This window comes from Pipra filicauda, unplaced genomic scaffold (genome assembly GCF_003945595.2).
Source record: "Pipra filicauda isolate LSUMZ 115617 unplaced genomic scaffold, ASM394559v2 scaffold209_size2725305_pilon, whole genome shotgun sequence".
NCBI lineage: Eukaryota > Metazoa > Chordata > Aves > Passeriformes > Pipridae > Pipra > Pipra filicauda.
Window position 1 is genome coordinate 1,700,736 of NW_024104320.1, and position 20,554 is coordinate 1,721,289.

Consider the following 20,554-nt stretch of genomic DNA (forward strand, 5'->3'; position numbering starts at 1 on the left):
GACTTGATGTGACTGATGGAAAAAAGAGCTGTTTAAGGGAGGGAGAAAGCAGCGTGAAGCTGTACAGAAACTGGGCAGGCAGTGAGTGAAGGTGAGGGAAAGAGCAGGGGCTGCTCAGCGTTTTCTCTTACGTGCTTGCCTTTTAGCTTCAGTTTAGCGTTCACAGGTTTTTCCCAGGACTGGCTTGCGGCAGCGTTGACGGGGTTTGTGAGTGTGTACGGTCCCGGTGATTGCTTTTCTGATCAGAAAGAGCTGATACTTGCTGGAATTTGTGTTACACTCGCTTAGAGGAGTGGGCACAAATCAGCTGGCATCCGTAAAATCCTGCATGTGATGCCTTTCCTCTGCCATTGCCTTATTTGCTCGCTGAACACACATATATTTATTTGGTAGGAAAATGACACAAATGCTTGTGCTTTAAAGTGGAGCAATTGTGACTTCATGTACTATTTCTGTCATTTCTGACTCGTTCAGTCTTGACTGTTTCTTGGACAAACAAGGCGTAACAAACTGACGGATAAATCCTGAAGCATGTGCTGGAGCCAGTTCCCGGAGCTTTCAGAGTTAAAAGGCTTTCTTGAACTCACTGACACAGGGCAGTAAATCTCAATGTGTCAGTAAGTGGAGGGAAAAAAAGCACTTGCAAAGCATTACACACCGGCAGATAGAGTCTGTGCTGCACAAGCCCAGGTCTTCACAGGCAGGATTAGCTCCCAACACCTCCAGCTACTCAGCAGCATTTAGAAAGGTCAATTATATGTACAATATTTACCAGCTAATTATGAGTGAGGGAATAAAAGCCTTGGAGTTGGCCCCGGGAAAAATAATCCTAAGGCTTTGTGTACAGTGTGTTTACCTCCAAGTCATTGCTCAATTCATGTTGCTCCCTTAACTCCCCCTCATGCTAATTTTGAAGTAGAGTCCTCTGTTCCCACCTCCCTAGAGGGAATGTGGTGGAAGAAGGTACAAGATAGGACCATAGGAAGGAGGCTTTGGGCTCACCCTGAGCACAGCAGTCCTTCTCCCCAGCCTCTGAGAGGCACCTTCTCCCATGGCTGGGGAAAGTTCAAGCTCCCTGACCAGCCTTGGCATCCCTTGTCTTGCTGCCATGAGCAATGGGGGACCCAGGAGACATTGCTGACAGCTTTGCCTGAAGCTGGTTTCTAAGTAAAAGCTCAGTTTGTTTCACAGTTCCTATATGAAAGCCTTTTTTTATAAATGGAGTTGAGTAGGAAATCCTTTTTTGTGTCTTCCCATCTCCCAGACTCTTTCCAAGTGCTTTGCTACTTCTTACTGATTTATTAAAAAGTATTCACTTTCAGTATTCATACAGCTGGCTTATATATGCACTGTTGAGTTGGTCTTGAGGGTCTGTGCTACCATGCTGGTGATACACATTAGTTGGTCTCAGATGACCTTTGGGTATTGCTGGGATTTAGGAAGGGCCAGGACGCTCCAAAAGGCAGTTTGGATTCGGCGACCTTGTTTGAGAGTGTAAGAGAGTTTAATAATACATAGGCGTAGGGCTGTGCCAGTTGGCTTCAGGGCTGAAGAATGGGCTCTGGCATGGGTTAGTTTACTAGCAGAGACATAGCCAAGAGAATAATGAGCTCATGTAACAGAGGGAGGAGAGAAGCTGTAGTAGGAGTTGCTCCCAGCACCTCTTAGGAGCCTAAGAAACAGTATTTTTATCTAGAGCTGTGCTCCGTATTTCTCAATATGAAAGGGAATGGTGTGACAAACTGGCATTTTTTAAGGGATCCAGTAGTCAAGTCAGCTCTGAGGTGAATGGAATCATTGCCTGAACAAGAGGACTGAGGGGCTAACTGTGCTTCAGGGGCTGCTTTGGGTGCTTGAAGGGGGATTGGAACTGAAGTTCTTAGAAATCCACCCATATATATGTCTATACAGGTCTTGAGAGATGAGCCTCTGTCTCAAATGTGGTTTTTGGGATTCTGTTTCTAAACTATCCTAAAACTTTACCTATGGGAGCTATAGTTGGAGATGAACATAATTTCATCCTTAATTTTTTTGGATTTAAATGTGAACACACTTCACTTTAAGATGGCATCACTCCACTGATTTCAGTGAAGTTACTCCTGATTTACGGCAGTGGAGGGCAGGTAAGAATCAGCCCCTTAATCCTGTTTTTTTTCTACCACATGCAAAGGAGAAAGCAAGATGAGAAAAACCCACTCAGGATGAGATCATGACAGGAACTGAAGGGTCTTGAATACCACCAAGACTTTCTTGGATTTCTGACTTACCCTAAATCTCAGCTTTTTGTTCTGTTAATGGAAACTTGTTCTATGTAAAAGCAAATGCTGGGTCCCTGCTTTTACATAGAACTGCTGTAAAAGCAAAGACAGGTCCCCGTCCCATTCCTCTCCTTGTGTGAGCGTGTTCTCCACACCACATGGTGCTAGTGTAGCCTTGACAGATGAGTCAAGGAATGGCAATTCCAGTTCTGCTCCTTACCTTGGGAAAGTGCTCTGGAGCCCAATAGACTTTACTGTCTGGAAATATTTCCTGTTGCACAACATAAATTGTCTGTTTCAGTTTAATCCTGTTGTCTTAGATTACCTCACCAAAGTACTACCTTGAGTGAAGCCTCTCTCTGCGGCCACTCCACTACAGTGGCGGAACCAGTATTGTGAGAGGCTGCAGGTTGTGAAGATTCTGCAAGAAGGTGGGATGAGCACGTGCTTCCCTTCCCCCTTTCCCTGTCTTGCACAAGGGCAGGGTGAACAAGTCCAGCTCTGTAACAGTGGGTTTGTGCTAATTTTAGACCCTGAGCCAGATCCCTCTGCAGCTCCGCAAGCCCATGATGGCCACTGAGACCTCCAGGAGAGATCTCTTAGCCCTGGTGACTTCTCATGGCTCTGGTGGTCCTTTTCTCTGAGCTGCTTCAGTGCTTGAGCTTGGCTCCTTGTTCTGCCTGAGGCTGCTCCAAGGATGCGCTGCTGCTGCCACTGAGCCATCAGCAGCATGTTGCCTGCCCATCAGCTTTGGTTTCTGATGGAAGTCTCCCAGGGAACAGCAGCAGCATTTGGGGTAGCCTTGGCCCACTAACGCTTGTGGGTTCTTCCCAGCTCCCTGTGCTTCCCTGTCTCCCCAGGCTGAGTCAGACACACTGTGTTCATCTGCTTTGCTCATGCTGTAGCTCCAGCTCCAGTTCTTGTGGTATTTAAATGCTGATGCACAAATTAAGGTAACATTTACACGCTCTAGTGAGTCTTCAGCTCGCCTGCACAAATCTCCTGTTTTCCTTCTTCTAATGCAGTGCCACTACCTGAGGACAGTGCTGCCTCCTTGCTCCGGGGAGCTGCTGATCCCTGCTCTGTTTATGGGACATTGCCATAGCAATGAGGATGTGTAGTGGGGATGGTCAGGATCAACCAGAGTGTATCCCTGCTGCTGGCCAAACATAGCCAAAAAGGTGCCTGCCTCCTCCCCTCCCCAAACAGAACCCTGTTTGCTTTGGCTATTTTTAAACATGCTTGCTGCTGGAGCCTGAAGTTCGCTGTCAGTCTGAGCATTGCCACTGTGGACTCAAGCTGTTTAAAGCGGGTTATTGTGGGGATAGGAAGGACAGTTTTTGTTCTTCTGTCCACTGGCTTGGAGCTACCTGATGTGATGGTGGTTGTGGCAGTCCCTTGTTTCCCAGTAAATTGGCTAAGGGCACAGAATTGCTCAAAGCCAGAGGCTTTGCCTTCTTCCTCCCAACTTTTGGAGTTGAACTGGTGAGAAGGAGCTGAGAGGCCTCTAACCCATCAGCAATTCCCTCAATCATGCTCTCCCTCCCTGGAAGTGTTATTTTTGGTTAATTCATACAAGTCTGGGCCTCCTTGGTCTATCCTGTGGGAGGAAGCTTGAGGCTGGAATTTTGTAATAAAAGCCAGATTTTTCTCTGGAGGCAGAGTGGAGGAGGCCACTCCTGTTGCTTTTCCAGTTCTTGTTAGTTCTTCATCTGCCTAATCTGGTGATTGTGAGAGGTTTCCTTTCCCTGCTGAGAATAAATTTGGCCTTTGAGGAAGGTCAGTGTTTTGGTGTTCACCCTAAGATACTTGATTTCTGCAGAGCTGCTAGCGGGAATCACAGCTCGAGCTGTTTGGACTTCATCTTCCTGATGGAAATTCCCAGCAGTTTACTGGGGATGAATCTCTGAGTGTATCCCAGGCCATTGCAGAACCATGGCATTGCTAAAAACAAGGAGTCTTCTTCCAGTGTCCTTGGCCAGAGTTAGTTTGCTCTTAAGCTGAGGAGCACAGAACAGTCTGTCCCCTTTCACACCAGCAGCAGCTGATTTTCACTGGAGCGAACACGTCTTTGTACCTGCAGTTTGGAGAGTTCTCAGAGGTGTTCTGTGGTTATGAAAAAAACACAGATTTGGCCTCTGATTTCCTCTGTGACCACAGTATTTCAGCGTTCTCTCTTTCACTGACCGTTGGCAATGGAAAGACCACCATTCTGTCTTTGAAGTGGGGGTTGTTTCTAGAGGGACTGGTGCAGTGGAAAGGTGAGAACATCTGAAATTGTCATAGTTTAAATATGCAGGCTGTACCTTAAATATATACAGGGAGCTTACTAATTAAATCTGAGTTTCCTTCTTGGTCATCAAACACCATACTAAGGATGGAGATCTGATTTCTCATCCTCACTGGTACTTGACACACTACCTGTAAGAGTCTTCTGGTGTTTCCCAGCTGGACTTAATTCACTAACTTAATAAAATTTATCTTGTGCTCCTTTTATTTTACTAGTTTCTGTGATTCCCCTCTGACATAGCCTAAATTATGCTTGGATTACTTTTTTTTTCTTCTTTTTTTTAATGCTTCCATGAACTGTATGGTCTTCAGAGATTTATTTTTCTTTAATGAAATCAGCCTCATTTTCCTGGCCAGTGTACTGCATGAATGTCACATTTAAATATGTGCTTTCAAATCCAGTCCTTTCCATCAGATATATTACACATAAATGTATTTACACTACATTTGCCTGTGTTAAGCTGCAGTGATGATTTACTATATCAGTGACTATGAAACACTCCACTTCCTCTGACTCCTGTTTTGTTGTTTCTCGTTGTTTACTGTCCACAGTCTCCGATTTTTTTTGAATAATTCGCAGATTGTAAACTGAAATTTCTTAAATCTTTTCCTCTGATTACAATTAGATTAATATATATTTAGTAGATTTGGATTACAGAGCAAGTACAAAAAGCTCTCCTGATGCCATTCATGATGCCATGAATGTCACAGCAGTGTGTGGTGCCAGGTGCCAGATGTGCACAGGAGTAAAAGGGTAAAGATGTGCCCGAAGTGTAGGAAAGATCCCTTATCCCTCTTCCACAAGCAGGAGGTGGAAGCAGAGAGTGATCACCTTCTGGTGACCAGTCCTTCTTCCTTCCTTTCTTTTTCTTGAACAGGTCTGTAAGTGTTTTCTTTCTCTGCTCCAACTCAGAGGTCAGAAGGGTGCTCTTCAGCCTGCTAAAGAGCCTTGAACAGCATTGAGCCTGCAAGATTATGGTATGAGATTTGGTCAGCAGGAGTCTAAACAGCTTTCAGTCTTATTGTTTAAACATGCAAAATTGGGAATTCCCTCCATTCTGTTTGCTTACTTGAAGAAGCCTAGTCTAGGCAAACCTGCCAGGCATGCTAATGCTTCCTGACAAACTGCTTCAAAACAGGAGTTCTATGTAATGACAGTTAACAGTGGCAGCAGAAACCCTTCCCAGAGAAGAAGTACACTGTGGCCTTATCCTCCATCTTCAGCTTGTGCTTCTCTGTGTGGTTCTGCATCACCTGTCCTTCAGGTGGATGCTGTGCCAGGTGGTGAATATCTCATGCACCACTAGGGAGAACTTTCAGATGATATTTAGGAAAGGCTTCTGTGCCATTTCAGCCAGCTTCTGAGAGTAGCAAGCCAGGAGGTAGCTGCCTATTCAGACATATCCCTGGGCTCAGTGTTTCCAGCTGGCTGGTTCTTAGCAGTTCCTCACTGGGCACAAGGGAACACCTAATTGCCTTACACAGACACCCTGTCTCCCTGGACCTGCATGTGCTCTCACAGGTTCTGAGTCACTCAGAAATTTGGTGCTCTCCTGACTTATGTTGAATGCCTTAACACTTGAGATCGTTGCTCCAGGTCACACTGATGGGTGGGGTGGCTCCAGGTTTGTTATTGTGACACCCAGGTAAGCCTTTCATTAAATGTGGCCTCAAGTCAACTTTTCACAGCTCAGGTTTTGCAGGTGCAAAGGACAGGCTACAGTCCCAAGAAGGATTGCTGGCCTTAATCAGTACTTGCAAAACATTGTGCAAGGCAGTGCCTGTTGTTGTTCCTAAGAGAAGTGATGCATGTTAGAAGGGGATCATATGGCTATCATGCCATGCAATCTGGCTTTATTTTCCAACAACACTAAATACTTGCTGATTCTGCCCAGACCTTGCCTGTTCTGTAGTTTTCTAGAGTTGTTTCTGAGGCAGGAGCTTGCTTGCAGTAAAAAAAAAAAGAGAAAAAGTATGCATCAATGCCTTCGTTTGCTCTCTGCACAGCTTTGACTGTGCAGCTGGCTGCCAAGCATCACACAGCAAGGCAGAGCAGTGCTTGTGAATCACCATGGAACAACATCAGACGAGCCCAGCAGAACCATGTGATTTTAGGCAGGGCTCAAGAATTTTGTTCCTTTAGCTTCAACCCAGGGGGCAAATTTGTTCATTTTCTTGGCATTGCAACAATGGTAAAGCCTCTGCACCCATTTGCCCTGAACCAGTACGGTTTGTTCTCTGAAACACTTGCTGTTCCAATTTTGTGCGATAAAAGCAGTTAAAGGAAAGGTGGAGGTTTTGTGGGACCAATTTTCAGGTACACTAAGCTGCTTTTACCCCCTCTTGAGTATATAAAATGTCCTTAAAGCAAGTGTAAGTGGTGCTGTCAATCTAGTCCAAATGGATTCCAGAATCAGACAAATAGGTTCCCTACTCTGAAGTGAGTATGTTTTGCAAACATTTGTGGGGAGATGGATGTCAAACTGTGAATCGTCATCTGTCCCTCTGAGACAGGTACTTAGGACAAAGTGCCGATGTCTGGTGGCCACAATGGATGTTTGGAGGGAAATTTTAGGAAGGTCGAGGCACCTGTGTCTGCAGACAGTGAGTGCTCAAGGTGTTCATCTTTCCCATGCAGTTGACACATGCAGGTTGCAGAGCCTTATGTGAGTGGGTACCAGTAGGCTTGGACTAAAATCATGGAACCGTAGAAACGTGAAGTTTGGAAAAGACCTCTAAGTTCACGGAGTCCAACCATTAACCCAGCACCACCGTGTTCACCACTTATCCATGTCCCTAAGCACCACATCTACACAATTTGGAATACTTCCAGGGATTGTTATTCCACCAGTTCCCCAGGCAGCCTGTTCTAATGCTTGACCACAAATCATGTGAGATAGATGGTAAAGTTCCAGAACCTATGCTTGTGTCCTGAAATGTTCATTACTATAGAACTCACTACCACAGAAATACCACAAGAGCTTTCATGACCTTTGATTCTTTCCCCTCATGGCAGAGGTCATATAGTTTGAATCAGCTTGGAGATAAAATGAAAGCATACAGCAACCAGCAAAAGGCAACGTGAACTGGAAAGAATGAAGGTATTTTCTGCAAAATAAAGGAATGGAGGCAAAGATATGAAGAAAACCACTTACTTGAGACAAGCACCCTGGAGAAGTGAACATAAAACTTCCTTTACTGCCTTTCCATGTCTCCTGGACAGCCTAGAGTTATTTCACAAAAGCACAGCTTGAAGCAGGCACCCTAAATTATATCCCTATTGCAGTGGCTCCTTGGGACCTAATGTGCCCCACAGAACCACTATGGATCTGGGGAGGAGACTAAGTACAGGAGGAAGAGCAAAGATGCTTATGTCCTCCACCACTCCAACATCCATGACACAAGGAAGGTCATCTTATCCAATTGTAAAATGGGGGTCCTACCTCAAAGCTGTCTATCAGAGGGTTTCATTCCTTTTTGCTTGTGACACGCTGGAAAAATGAGAAGTTCTGTGTGACTGCTTTGAGTTAATAATGAGGGAAGGGTGAAAAGAATCCCCATGACTTTCTGTTGTACATGTTGCTTGAGAAAACATGTGCTGTCCGTGGCGAGACCTCACAGCACGCTGTTTCTTAAAGCATATATGCAAAGTTTGAAACTGGAGGTTTTGTTGACCCTGGAAGAAAAAGCAGTTTCCAAACAGGAGCTCAGGAAAAAAATCTCCCCTTTCATCCATATTTGCTTTTGCTTTACTGATGAATGGATGCAGCTTGCCTGTGTTGTGGTTTTGTCCTGTTTATCTTCTGAATCTGCATATATTTTATTTCTGGGCAATTATAGTTTCAAGACGTGGTCTCAAGGTAGGCAGCTGAAGAGCTGCATCATCTCTTCCATCCTCTGTTTCACTCAATTTCTGATCTTGGAGACTTTCTTTTGAGCAGAAATATTGTGATGGATACTGTAAGGACTAGATGACTACATGGAAAATGTGAACCTCCACCGGGATGTGAACATTTGTCTACAGAAAACAGCCTGATTATTTCAATCTGAAAAATCAGTTTGGGCCATAAGGACCTTCAGATTAACAACTCATAGTATGGGAAAACTTAAAATAAAATCTCCATATCTTTTAAGAGAATTAGTTCTACACAGTTTCTATTGAACTGTGTGACTTAGAGAAGTATGGAGTAAGCCTGCTCAGAAATCCTCAGGAGCAGCCATGGGCTGCTTGAAGGTATCTGTGGGGTTGTTTCCTGCCTTGTACATGGATGGGTCATGGATTCAGCTGTGGCATTGCCATGATGCAATATACAGTGAGAAGTCCTTTCTGTAAGGTTCAAAGAAGAAGGAGGAGAAGAAGTCGGTGCTAAGGCAGGCTGCACTTTTTTATGGGGAAACAATCTGTGATCTCTTGTTCCTTCTTTTAAGTATTTTATGTATCATCCTGTAGAGTCTGGTACTGTAGGACGAGACCAAATTGTTCCATTTGACTTCAGTTTTTTTTGACCCCTTCAGTCTGAACAGCAGGCTCATCAGAGCTGCTGTTTACCAGGAGGCACTGTAGAAAAATTCTAGCATACATTTATTTAAATTACATCTGATATATTCTGAAGGATAGACAGCATAGCGTAGCTATAGTGGTGTTTCCAAAGAGCATCCTTGGCAAGAAAATGGAGAGGAAAGAAAGATACATTACATGTGCCTGTGTTATTGCCCCTAGAACAGGATCAAAGTTATGAAAAGAAAGTCTGTTTTTGTTTCTCCACAGACTTCCCAGGATCTACATTTCAAGGCTATCATCAACCAGATTTTGTACATTTACATTTGTTCAAAATAGTTTCCAGGCGGTGAGTAATTAGTGGTTAGAAATGGCTTGCAGTTTGGTGATAATTTGATTAAGTGAAATCCTTAGGAAAATGAGCTTTCCAGGTCTTTTGGGTTTCCCTGCTTCACCTGTGGACCACAACTCTTTCCCCACCCAATCTCACAGGAGACATCTCCTTTATCCCCTGCAGTTCAGTAAGGAACAAATGAATGCTGGTCAGGAAAGATAGGAGGATGCCTCCAGCCAGAATGAGCAGCAGGAAAAGACATTAACTCAAAAAAAAAAAAATGCCACTTTAATATTTTTCCAGAACAACTTAAAATGCAGTAATTATATCCCTCTTCCCAAGAACTCCATGTACTCTAGTTCTTTGGAATTAATTAATCTGTAAGTCTGAAGCATTCTGCAAACAAATGAAGGTTACCCGTACCTGTACATTTCCATGATGGCCACGGAGGCAGCAAAGGAAAGGGGGGAAATAAAAATAAAGAGGTAAATTTTCAAAGTTTACATGGTTTTTTATGTATGTATAAATGAAAATAATTTTGTAATGTTGGGCAAGCTAGGATATGGATTTTTTTTAAATAAGATGTTGAAGTGATGTAAGAGTATCGCTTGACCTGTCAGTCCTTGCTAATAGAAAGACCATCTTGTGTCTTGCTTTTTCATTTGGAAGTGGGGACAGCGTAAGATGGAGTTAAGTACTTAAGTACATTCTTTTATAAAAAAACTTTTGCTTTACCCATTTACTTCAGGAAATTTTGATTTGAAATATTGATTTAAAAAAAGGATGATGTCTTTCTGCATTCCTGTAAAATTGTGGATATGTGCCTGTCATAGTCGATGACTCACGTGTTTCCAGCTGGTGGGAGTGGATTTACAAATGTTTGGACTTAGAAACACACACATGGATTTGCAAATAGTTGCTTGAAGTGGTTTTGAAGATCTCCTTGTGATAATGACATATTGTTCCTGCTTCCAAACCATAGGCAATGTTACCTCAGGTGACAGAAGGAGAGAAACAGTCTCACTTTCCTTGCTCTCTGCAACTACCTGAAAGAAGGGTGTAGCCAGGTGGGGATTGGTCTGTTCTCCCAAGTAAAAAGTGACAGGACAAGAGGAAATGGCCTCAAGTTGCACCAGGGGAGGTTTAAATTGGATATTAGGAAAAATTTCTTCACAGAGAGGGTGGTCAAGCATTGGAACAGAGTGCCCAGGGAAGTGGTGGAGTCACCATCCCTGGAGAGATTTAATAAACATGAAGATGCGGCACTTAGTGATGTGGTTTAGTGGTGCACTAGGCAGTGCTGGGTTAATGGTTGGACTCTATGATCTTGGAGGACTTTCCTAAGTTAAATGATTCTATGATTCCTTGTGTCCTGGAGCCTTTTCCAGCACTTGGCAAGCCAGCACGGTCCTGCATGTAGCACCCATCACCGGCCACCCTCTCACATCCTTCTGGACACTGTCTCACAAAGTAGGCAAACCCAGCTGTTTTCACAGGTATGTAGTTGAAAGGTGAGAGCAATCAGTCCATCTTCCTGGATAACAGCAGCCACAGACTTTTCTTGAATTAACTCCCAATACAATTACAGCAGGCATCCCACATCTGCTTTTCAAGTGGTACCATTCTTGGCAGTGTATTTCCAACACTACCAGCAGCTGATGTGGGTACAGCCTTTACTGTCTCTCCTTTTGGCCCTGTATCCCTTTGAAGCAGCATATGTGACATTAGTGGTCCATGTATCCTTGCTAGAGACCCCCTGAGCTGCAGTAGATTCTCTCAGGGAGTACATCCAACTTCATTTGCAGGACCCATGTGTGAAGAACATGTGAGATCCCTCAGGAAGATTTTCAGTCTAAACCTATTTAAAACTTTATATGGAAAAAGAAAACTCTGAAAGTCCACACTCAGCAATATTGTATGCATGAGGCTTGGTTAATTCACCTTGAAAGAGGCCTTTAGGAAAACTTGCAAATTCCTGATGCATTTGGGATAGGACATGGGTGAATGCACAAGAGCAGCACCAGATAAACAGAAAACATTGCAGCAGCCTGGTGAGGAGGTCATGGGACCCGTGGGGCTGGCGGTATTGCCAAGTGGATCGGTTTGCACTGCGGCCACTTTTTCTCACAGATGGGATAAAAGTAAGATAGATTAAGTATATCCAAGAAAAAATAGTTTTGCAAAGGCTCGAGCAAGCTGCCAATGTCAGCAAAGGGAGGCAGTAATGTAAGCAAACTTCAGAGAAGCAAAGCTGCAGAGCATCCTGCCGGAGTGAGCAGAGGGGACCAGCTCTGCACGCCGGCTGGATGTGGGGTGAGGGGCTGGCCGGGTGATTTGGTTGCCTTGTACCTTCTGTGTTTACCAAGGCAAATCCCAATGGAGGGGGGAGTTTTTCTTTAGCTCATAAATATTCCTACCTCTACAGTGAAATTTTTTCCCACTTCTGTGGCTCTCTGTACTAACTTCTGCCATGTCGAGTCATTCAGGCTGATAGAGGTAGGTGCTGAGTTCCCTGAAGAAACCTGGAGCTCCCTGTCACTGCTGTTAATGTCTGTTCTGCTCCTCCAGGGGTAGATCTACACTTGGCTTTCATCTGGCACCCCGTTTTCCATCAGATTCTGAGGAATGGCCAGTTTAGGCAAGGTAAGGAACTGTTCGCTTAAACTGGGTCTTGTATCAGAGAGAGAGCATCAATGACTCAGCTGTCAGTGCTCTCTGGTGAGCCCGAAGCTGCAGTTCTGATGTCTGATGGAGCAGAAGCAGGTGGAGTGTCAGGGTTTTGCAGGGCTCAGATGAGCAGTAGTTACTGCTTCTTGGTGGCTCTGTAGTAACTGGCTGTGAATTTGGTCTCAGGCAGTGGCAGACTATCTGCCTTCAACTGTGAACATGGCTTCCTGTGGGTTTCTGCTCCTCCTTTCCTTTTTTTGGAGAGTTACTGTAACTGGGTCAAAGCTAGTGGTGCAAGGGCCTCCATACATCAAGTCTTCAGGGGGCTGATGCATAGAAAAACCCCTTACCTGGCAATAAGAAGGGGAGACTCTTATAAATGGGTATATGTGTATGAAGGGGGAGTGTCCGAGCAGGGTGCCAAACAATAGGACAAGAAGCAAAAGCTGATGCACAGGAAGTTCCACCTGAACATGAGGAACAACTTCTTCACTGTACAGTGACCAAGCATTGGAACAGGTAGCCCAGAGAGGATGTGGAGTCTCCCTCAGTGGAGATATTCAAGAACCATCTGGACGTAATCCTGTGCCATGTGCTCCAGGATGACCTTGCCTGAGCAGGGAGGTTGGACCAGATGACTCATCGTAGTCCCTTCCAACCTGACCCGTCCTGTGATTCTGAGACCAAGTCTGAAATGGTGCTTCTCTGATTTGGCAATAGTTACCCTGCTTTGAAGAGATGTAAACAGAGGGGCATGGCCAGAGGCAATGAAGGCTGGAGGATGTCATTCTCCAGTAAGGAACAGTTATTTATTGGCTCCAGAGTAGTTACTTCAGACAGGTTTTTAAATGCACTTAATTTAGACAGAAAAAAAACTTGCTGAAAGGGGGGTTGGGAAAGTGTAGGGAACATTCTGGGGATAAACATCTGCCTCTTTTTGGTTAACAACCATATTTATTACATTAAAACAAATACCACTATCTGACCCGGAGAGCTTGTGGAAGGAGGCCAGAAAATAAACTGTGTTGCTACTGATGAGATAATGGATCAGAAAAAAAAAAATGGCAGTGCTAAAAAAAACCTCAGTCAAAAAGCTCTGTTTCTCATTTCTTTTTTATGTTGCTCTGAAAATTAAGACAAGTGTAGTTTTTCAGTTTAGCTTCACTTTTTAGCTGGTGGGCTTTACACTTGGCCACATTATTTGAGAACCACATTAGAAACATGTCTGAGTAGCAAAGTTCACTCCCACCATGCATTAGGGCCAGGAGCTTGATGCTCTTTGTATGAGAAAGAGTAACCAGATACAAAAATTGTGTCAAGACTTTTGGATGGCCAGGAGGGAGGTGGATCTAGGCATTCTGGTTAGCCCTCTTCTTTAGAGCTGTGTCCATCTGTCTGGATCTGTGGAAGCAATACCACTGATGCCAACGCAGTGATCCCTCTGTCTGCCTGGCCAGCCACACTGGGTATGATGCAATTTCCTTTGTTTCTTTATTGGGAGATTAAAGAAGCTATTTCTTCTCCCTTTTCCTTGTAGATAATTTATTGTTTCTGGATTTAACAACTTTTTGTATTTGAAAGTTTCCTGCAGATGGATTAGGAGCAAATGCAAGCATTACAATGACAGCATTTTCAAGGCAAGTATCTGCAGTATAGCTACCTGTTCTCTGATCCCCCTATTGTATACACTGGGATTTGTGTATATATACTGTCTGTCATTTCAAAGGCAGCTTTGGCTAATGGGGATTTTGTTTATTATAGTAAAGTTAAGAGTGAAATCGTCTTAAATGTCTTTCTGGTAGCTTTGGGTAAACTCAATGGAGACATTACCTACCTGAAGGGAGATGGGAGTCGATCTCTTCTCCCAGGTAGTGAGGAAATGGCCTCAAGTCACACCAGATGAGGTTTAGATTGAATATTATGGAATGTTTCTTCACTAAAAGGGTGGTCAGGTGTTGTAACAGGCTGTCCAGGGAAGTTGTGGATTCACTATCCCTGGAAGTGTGAAAAAGTTTGTAGATGTGTCACTTAGGGACTGGTTTTACTAGTGGACTTGGCAGAGCTGAATTAACTGTTAGACTCAATGATCTTAGAGGTCTTTTCCAACCTTAATGATCCTATGATAAAGAACTGCTTCAAAAAAATTCAGAATTCTTCTCTTCTTGGTACTTGGCTGATTGGTAACATATGAGCTCTCAAAAAGTGGGACATTGCTCTTTGTCACCAAGTTTTGAATCCAGGGGACCCTCTTATCCAGAAGCTTCTTTTGCCTCTCTCGTAAGCAGTAAATGGCATCTGCCACAACGAGTTAGTAGCGTTATGGAAGGATTTACATTAATAAGACATTGAGCTGGAGATTTGGCTGGAGTTGTTAGCTCCAGCCCACCTGCTGTGGGGGCCAGATGTAAATCCATAAGGTCTCTCAGGGCTATGCTGTCTTAGCACATGCCATCCCATCCCCTTGGAGCTGACCCTGCAGCTGTGGGTTTAGCTGTGCTGACATGACTGTGAGCAGTGGTTGGGTCCTCACAGGGCCCAATTTCAATCCTGACACCGTGGGGAACTTGTTGCGTGGTGTAGCTGTTCTTTCAGGACACAGCTAACTACAGCTATTGATTTAATTTTCATTGTTAAGCACAGGAGTAGCATGAGGGAATACAGATCTGTCAACTTTGCAGCAAGTTCCAGAGATCATTTTGTGGCAAGTTTGTGTTGCTCCCATATTTCCAGTTGTCCCATTTTCTCAGATGTACAAGACTTCCCTGAATCTGAAATTCTGGCCTTAAGCTTTTCAAGGTCTGTTTCTTTCTGGAACAGTTCTGATGGATGTTTTGGATTTTTTTTTCCTAAACAAAAGTCTGCATGGGAATGCTCCATATATGAAGCCCCATAAGGGCTTGCAAAGCTCCTTCTTTGAACACACGAACACTTCCCCCTGTAGTAGGGCAAAGAGTGATATGCAGGGTTTAGCACCCAAAATAAGCCTCCCTTTGGGGTGGGAAGGCACTTCAAATCTGTCAAACACAGATTTTAGGGGTTCCCTCTGGTGGAAAGGTGAACCCACATCTAGTGGCTGTTCACAGCCCTGCAAAGAACACATGCTTTGTAATGACACCTTTTTTCTTCCTCCTCAAATACAGGGTTGCTTTACTTAACTTGATTTGCAACTCCATCAACCAAACTCTATTAATACATTTTCCCAGTAAAGACATAGCTAGTCTCTGCCAAGAAGTTTTCTTTTTTTCTTCTTGTTCATGTAGTTTAACTCTATTGCTTAACAGGAGAAACTAAGCAGCAAATAGAGTTCCTGGCCCCAGCATGAGTTACTGTTTGCTTAGCCCTGTCACCTGTGTGATTTTTCACACATCTCCTGGACCAAGTGTTACTGGCAAAATGTTTATGTACAAAATGAGCCAATGTCACGTACCTTCTCTGTCTGCTGGAGAAGGTCCAGTCCCACTCACCCACCTTTTACTAAAAGCTTTATAGAGAGAGCTGCAGAGCTGGTGGCACCGTGGCATATAGAGAACAGAAGGAGTTAAATGCCAAGTTTTGCTGCAGAGATTTTCCTCGTCAGGACCATGAAAAATGGAAACACAGAGACTGCCTAAATGGGTCTGATGATACTGGACTGTGAGCAGGTTTTAAACTCCCAATCTCCCCAGCACACCATTTAGCCCTCAGTCTCCTGAGTTATACAACATTACACAACCCTCTTAAATGGGCCAATTATTTCTCTATGCAAGAGTGACTCAGAGAGATTTTCCTGTCTGTTGCCTATGAAATATATATTTAATTTTCTTCAAGAAAACCCATTTTTATTTGCAATTTGAGTGAAATCAATATTCCAAAATGGCATTTCAATAAAATCAAGGTTGTAAAGTAAACAGGGTAATGAGAAGAAAAGTGCTGTAAATAGATTTTCAAATGTCAGACAGTTGATATATATTTTCAAATATATAACTTGATTTCACAGCGATATATATGGGAGACTGATAGCGGGTGAACAAGAACCACGGAAGGAGACAAATGATCTGAAGCTGCCTATGTTTTTCTCCTTAGCTATGGCAACCTTCAGGCATGTGGGGTGGAAGAGGGAGGACAAGTATTGTTTTTATCATAGAATCATAGAATGATTTGGGTTGGAAGGGACCTTTAAAGGTCATCTAGTCCAACTACCCTGCAATGAGCAGGGACATCAACTAGATCTGGTTGCTCAGAGCCCTATCTAATTTCACCTTGAATGTTTCCAGAGATGGGGCATCCACCACCTCACTGTGCCAGTGTTTTATCATCCTCATTGTAAAAAAAAGAAAGGCTGAAAAAGGGCAATTTTACACTGTACTTAGAGTCTTTAATGTTTCAGCAAGTCACCACCTGAATTCTTTGCCTCAGCAGTGGAATGCAGAGGGGTTAAAGGAGGAAGAGGGCATTAAGGAAGAGCTGTGGGGGTCATTGCAGGAGTCAGTACTGTTGAAGCCAATGGTCCTGGAATTGCCATCTCTTCTATGCCTGCAAATCCCCCACCTTTACCTAGCCTTTCACATGCTGCACAAAGGACTCCCTCTTGCTTTTCCCAGAATTGTACCGTGTGTTTCTGCTCTGCTGAGCAGTGGCCACGTTCCAAGCAGCAGCGGCTGCATTTTTACACTCTTGTATTGGAACAGGACTTGCATAGTTTGAATTGTCACTTGCAGTCACTCTCAGCAGAAACCCTTGTGATTAGAAACTTGTGAGATCATTCCTGCAGCTTGAGAAGAGGGTTTGGCGTCTCTCTGGGGAGAAGAACAACTGGAAGACTGAAGAAATTTTATGCACCCAGATGTGAAAGCTGACGCAAAGGAGGCAAGTGTAGAAGTGCCATGTTAGCCCAAAATGGCTTTGAGGTGGTGCAAGAATAGCAAACAATGCTATATATATTTTGTGCTTTCTTAATCACAGAATCCCTCCCTAAAATGTGATCCTGATTTCTCAGGGGTATTGTAAGAGTAAAAGCTGGTTGGCTTGCAGGTTGGAGAGGTGTGAATGTGCCTAATTCACCTTTCTAAAGCTTTCTAAATTAATTGCTGTTATTTTGATTAGAAAGTTTGGGAACAATTTAACAATTTAATGAAAGAAGCTTACAAGAAAGTAATTGAGTTAATAATGTGTTTGAGGGGAGAATTGAAATATGATTTCAAAATGGTTAAGAAAAAAAAGACAAGATGTGGAGGCTGAGAATTAATACAACCAGCATCTCCTATCCTTGGAGAACTGGTAGGCAGGGATGAGACCTTTGGTGGATGAAGAGAGCATTGCTTGGGGCCTGGAGTTCTCCATCCTAATGCATTTTTCAGGCTTTTCAAGTCACTACCTGAACGTGCATTTTTGAGAGTGGGAAGCTTCCCCTCCATGGATGAGTGATCTGGGGGGGTCGGTGTGTCTGTGCTGTGACATCCAGCAATGGGCTGAGCTTGGCTGAGCTGATGTTTGTTACCTCGCTGGTTTTAGCTGGGTGCTCTGGATTTCTGAACAATGGTGATTTTTTAATTTGGGAAACTCCTGTTAACATTACCTTAAAAGTGGGCTTGGGCATTTTCTAGATATGGGAAGCAGATGTGGTGCTGTCACACTTTGCTGCCAGGAGTCCAAGGTAAGACTTAGACCTCCCAAGCTTTCCTGTTGTTTTTTCTTAATCTAGGAAATTCAGCTGGCATCTTTCTTATTCCTGCTGGTTAGAGAGACTTAGAGCTTTCATTAGATGCTGGATTTTGATCTTAGCTAATAAAAAGCAAAGAAAAATCACACTCACAGTCTGGCAGGGGGATTGAATATTTGCGCAATACGAAAGGTCCTCTCAGGTGCAGCTTATGCTATGTGGTTTGTGTAGTGCTCAGCAAGGCCCTGTCAGTGCTGAGGTTTCCTGTTGCTCATGGAATTCTTTTACTATTACTTTTCTTTTTTGTCTTGCTTTGTAGAATTTGATCCCTGCTTTAAATTATGTCTCTGGTAATGTGTATGCTTTGATTATTGCAATGTGCCTTGCTGAACAGGGATCATTCCCTTCCTCATTCTCAATTTGCTTCACCTTCACTTCTAACTTTACTTTCTGGAGAAAGGAAAGGTTTGTTTTCCTTTGGGATTGCCAGAGATGATGGTCTTTGATTTCCATGTCCGTGGCCTGAAATGGTTCTCAAATCCAGCCTGTCATATTGAAATGATTTACTTCTTTCATTATTCAAATCTCCCCGTTATTCCTTGCCAGTTCTGTGTGCGAGAATGTTCATTCCTGCATTTACCAGGGCTTTCTGCATCTGACTGGACTGGCAGGTTCACATCTGTCTTTCATAAGGAGAATTTTATAGACAAGAACTCCCTGGGAAGGGATTAAGGTTTTTTTCTTTTTGTTGTTGTTGTTTTTCCTGAGTTTGTCACTGCTGAGAGGATGCTAAATGCTGTGCAGGAGACACACCAGGACGAACTCATGCCCTTTGAGGGGATGGATGCCATTGTCTCTTTGTCCATTGTGGCAGTTTGAGCCAATTTCCAGGCTTCCCCCATCCCTTCCCACAATTTATCTCAACACCGAAGAGAAAACTTTCGGGCCAGAGGCTTCTATAGGGAAAAGGGAAAGTATTTACATTTATTTACACAAATAAATATATTGTACAAACTAAAAGCAACTATATATATATATATATATATATATATTACACTTCTATCAGTCCCTTCAAAGCTTTTCCCTCAATTAGTCCAGGAAAAGCCTTTTCAGGCTGATAAGTAACCAATCTCTCTCTCGTGTGAGCGTTCGGGGCCCCTGAACACTCCCTACCCACCTTGAGCTGTTTGCTGCAGTTCTTTCTCCTCATGAACTCCAAGATAGCTCCGAGTCCTTTCTTTTTGGTTTTGTGCCATCTCTGTTGCATGGTTCTCTCTTTCGCTTTCATACCTCGGTTCGCTGCTGCTGTAGTGTAGCTTATCACAATATGCGTTGGAATCTTCATTCCTCCAAGTCAGTTTTCGGCTGCCCCTGGTCAAACCTCGGCAGAGCAACTCCCGAGCCTCTCTCTCTCTGGCCCATCTCCAATTTCACCTGGGATTCTTCTCCCTAGCGCTGAGCTGCTTCGTTATCAGCCCGTCCACTTGGCTCTGCTTCAATGCTGAGCCTTGCACCACTGCCACTAAACAGTGAGAGGGAAAAACAGCCCCCTTCTGCAGCCTGGCTGCAAAGGGGGGGGGGAAGAAGAAGAGGGCCTGGCCGCAAGGCCTGCACCTCTCTCTCTCCCACTTACCAGTTGTTTGTGAGTCGCGTCCCTCACAAACATACACTCACTCCAATGCTGTCTCTAACTCTGGCCTAGGCAGAGTTGGGGGGCCGCAGGGCTCCCCCTCCCCCTCCCAGAGGGGGGAAGAAGGAGCCCAGCCACCCCCTGGCCTTCTCCACCTACACGCAGCAGATACCAACAGATATTGCCAACAGCTTCCGGTGCTGTGTATATATGATTTTTTAGAAGCGAACAAGACGAGTGGTGATTGGCTCTCCAGGGAACACTGCCCTGGCACCCCATCACCTCTGAGCCCCCGACTCTCGGGGGGGCCAGTCTTAACCCATGACATCCATCATCACCTGTATTACAATTTATGTTAATGAAATGAAATGATCCATCAGATCTGGGATCACATAGGCAGTGTGGGGTGGAGCAAGGAAGAAGCTTTGCCAGCTTTAGTTTACTCTGACACTGATTTACTTTGGTGGCCTTGGGCAAGTCAATGTCAAACTTCCATGTTTTGGCTTTCTCACTCGTGAAAGGTAAATGCTATACTGGTTTTACAACATTGATGGTGTTTATGAGAGTTAATTCGTTGGTGTTTGAGGCACAATAGTTTTACATAGGGGTTATTCACTGAGTTCTTGGTCCCTTTGCTCCAGAGGGTGTTAATTGCTGTATGCTTATGGGATGGCCCTGATGAGATGAGGGTAAAGGCATACGGAGTTGAGTGTGTGATTAACAAAACAAGCCTGAGGTAGAATAGATTTCCCAGGTGAGAAATTGAGTTGCTGTTGGCTGCTGGCTTTCTTTTTAGCATATATTCCCGAAAAGGCCCCAGCGCAGGAAGCACCTCTGATGAATCCCATCCTTCATCTATCTTGGAGCTTTCAGGGCTGCTCACTTGCTTTCAGAAGTTCTCAGCCACGTAAGGGCAGGAAGGATCTGAAATTCCCTCCCTCTCCTATCTGTGTGGCCAGGTGAGGAAGTCAGGAACGTAATTTCATGCACCATAAATACTAATAATTCCAGGTACTTAGGATTCGAGCCTGCACATTACTGTGGTGTGAGCTCTCTCCCCTGGCTGCAGTTGGTGTAATCACACTTAGGACCTGTTTGTCTTGGCGGAGCTGCCCTTATGAATGAGGTAACTTTGGAAAAGACATTCCTTCACTCATGGCAAATAGCTAAAAATATCTGAACTTCCACAGGCCTGGGGAGGAGAGAAGGAGTCGGGGTAAAGCACAGAGCATGAACCTCT

General features: G+C 44.1%; 1 protein-coding gene across 5 annotated transcripts in view; it reads left to right on the forward strand.

The window, feature by feature from the left end:
• Window positions 1–20,554, forward strand: part of EVA1A (eva-1 homolog A, regulator of programmed cell death) — a 212,013-nt gene that overhangs the window by 146,742 nt on the left and 44,717 nt on the right. The window lies entirely within an intron of this gene.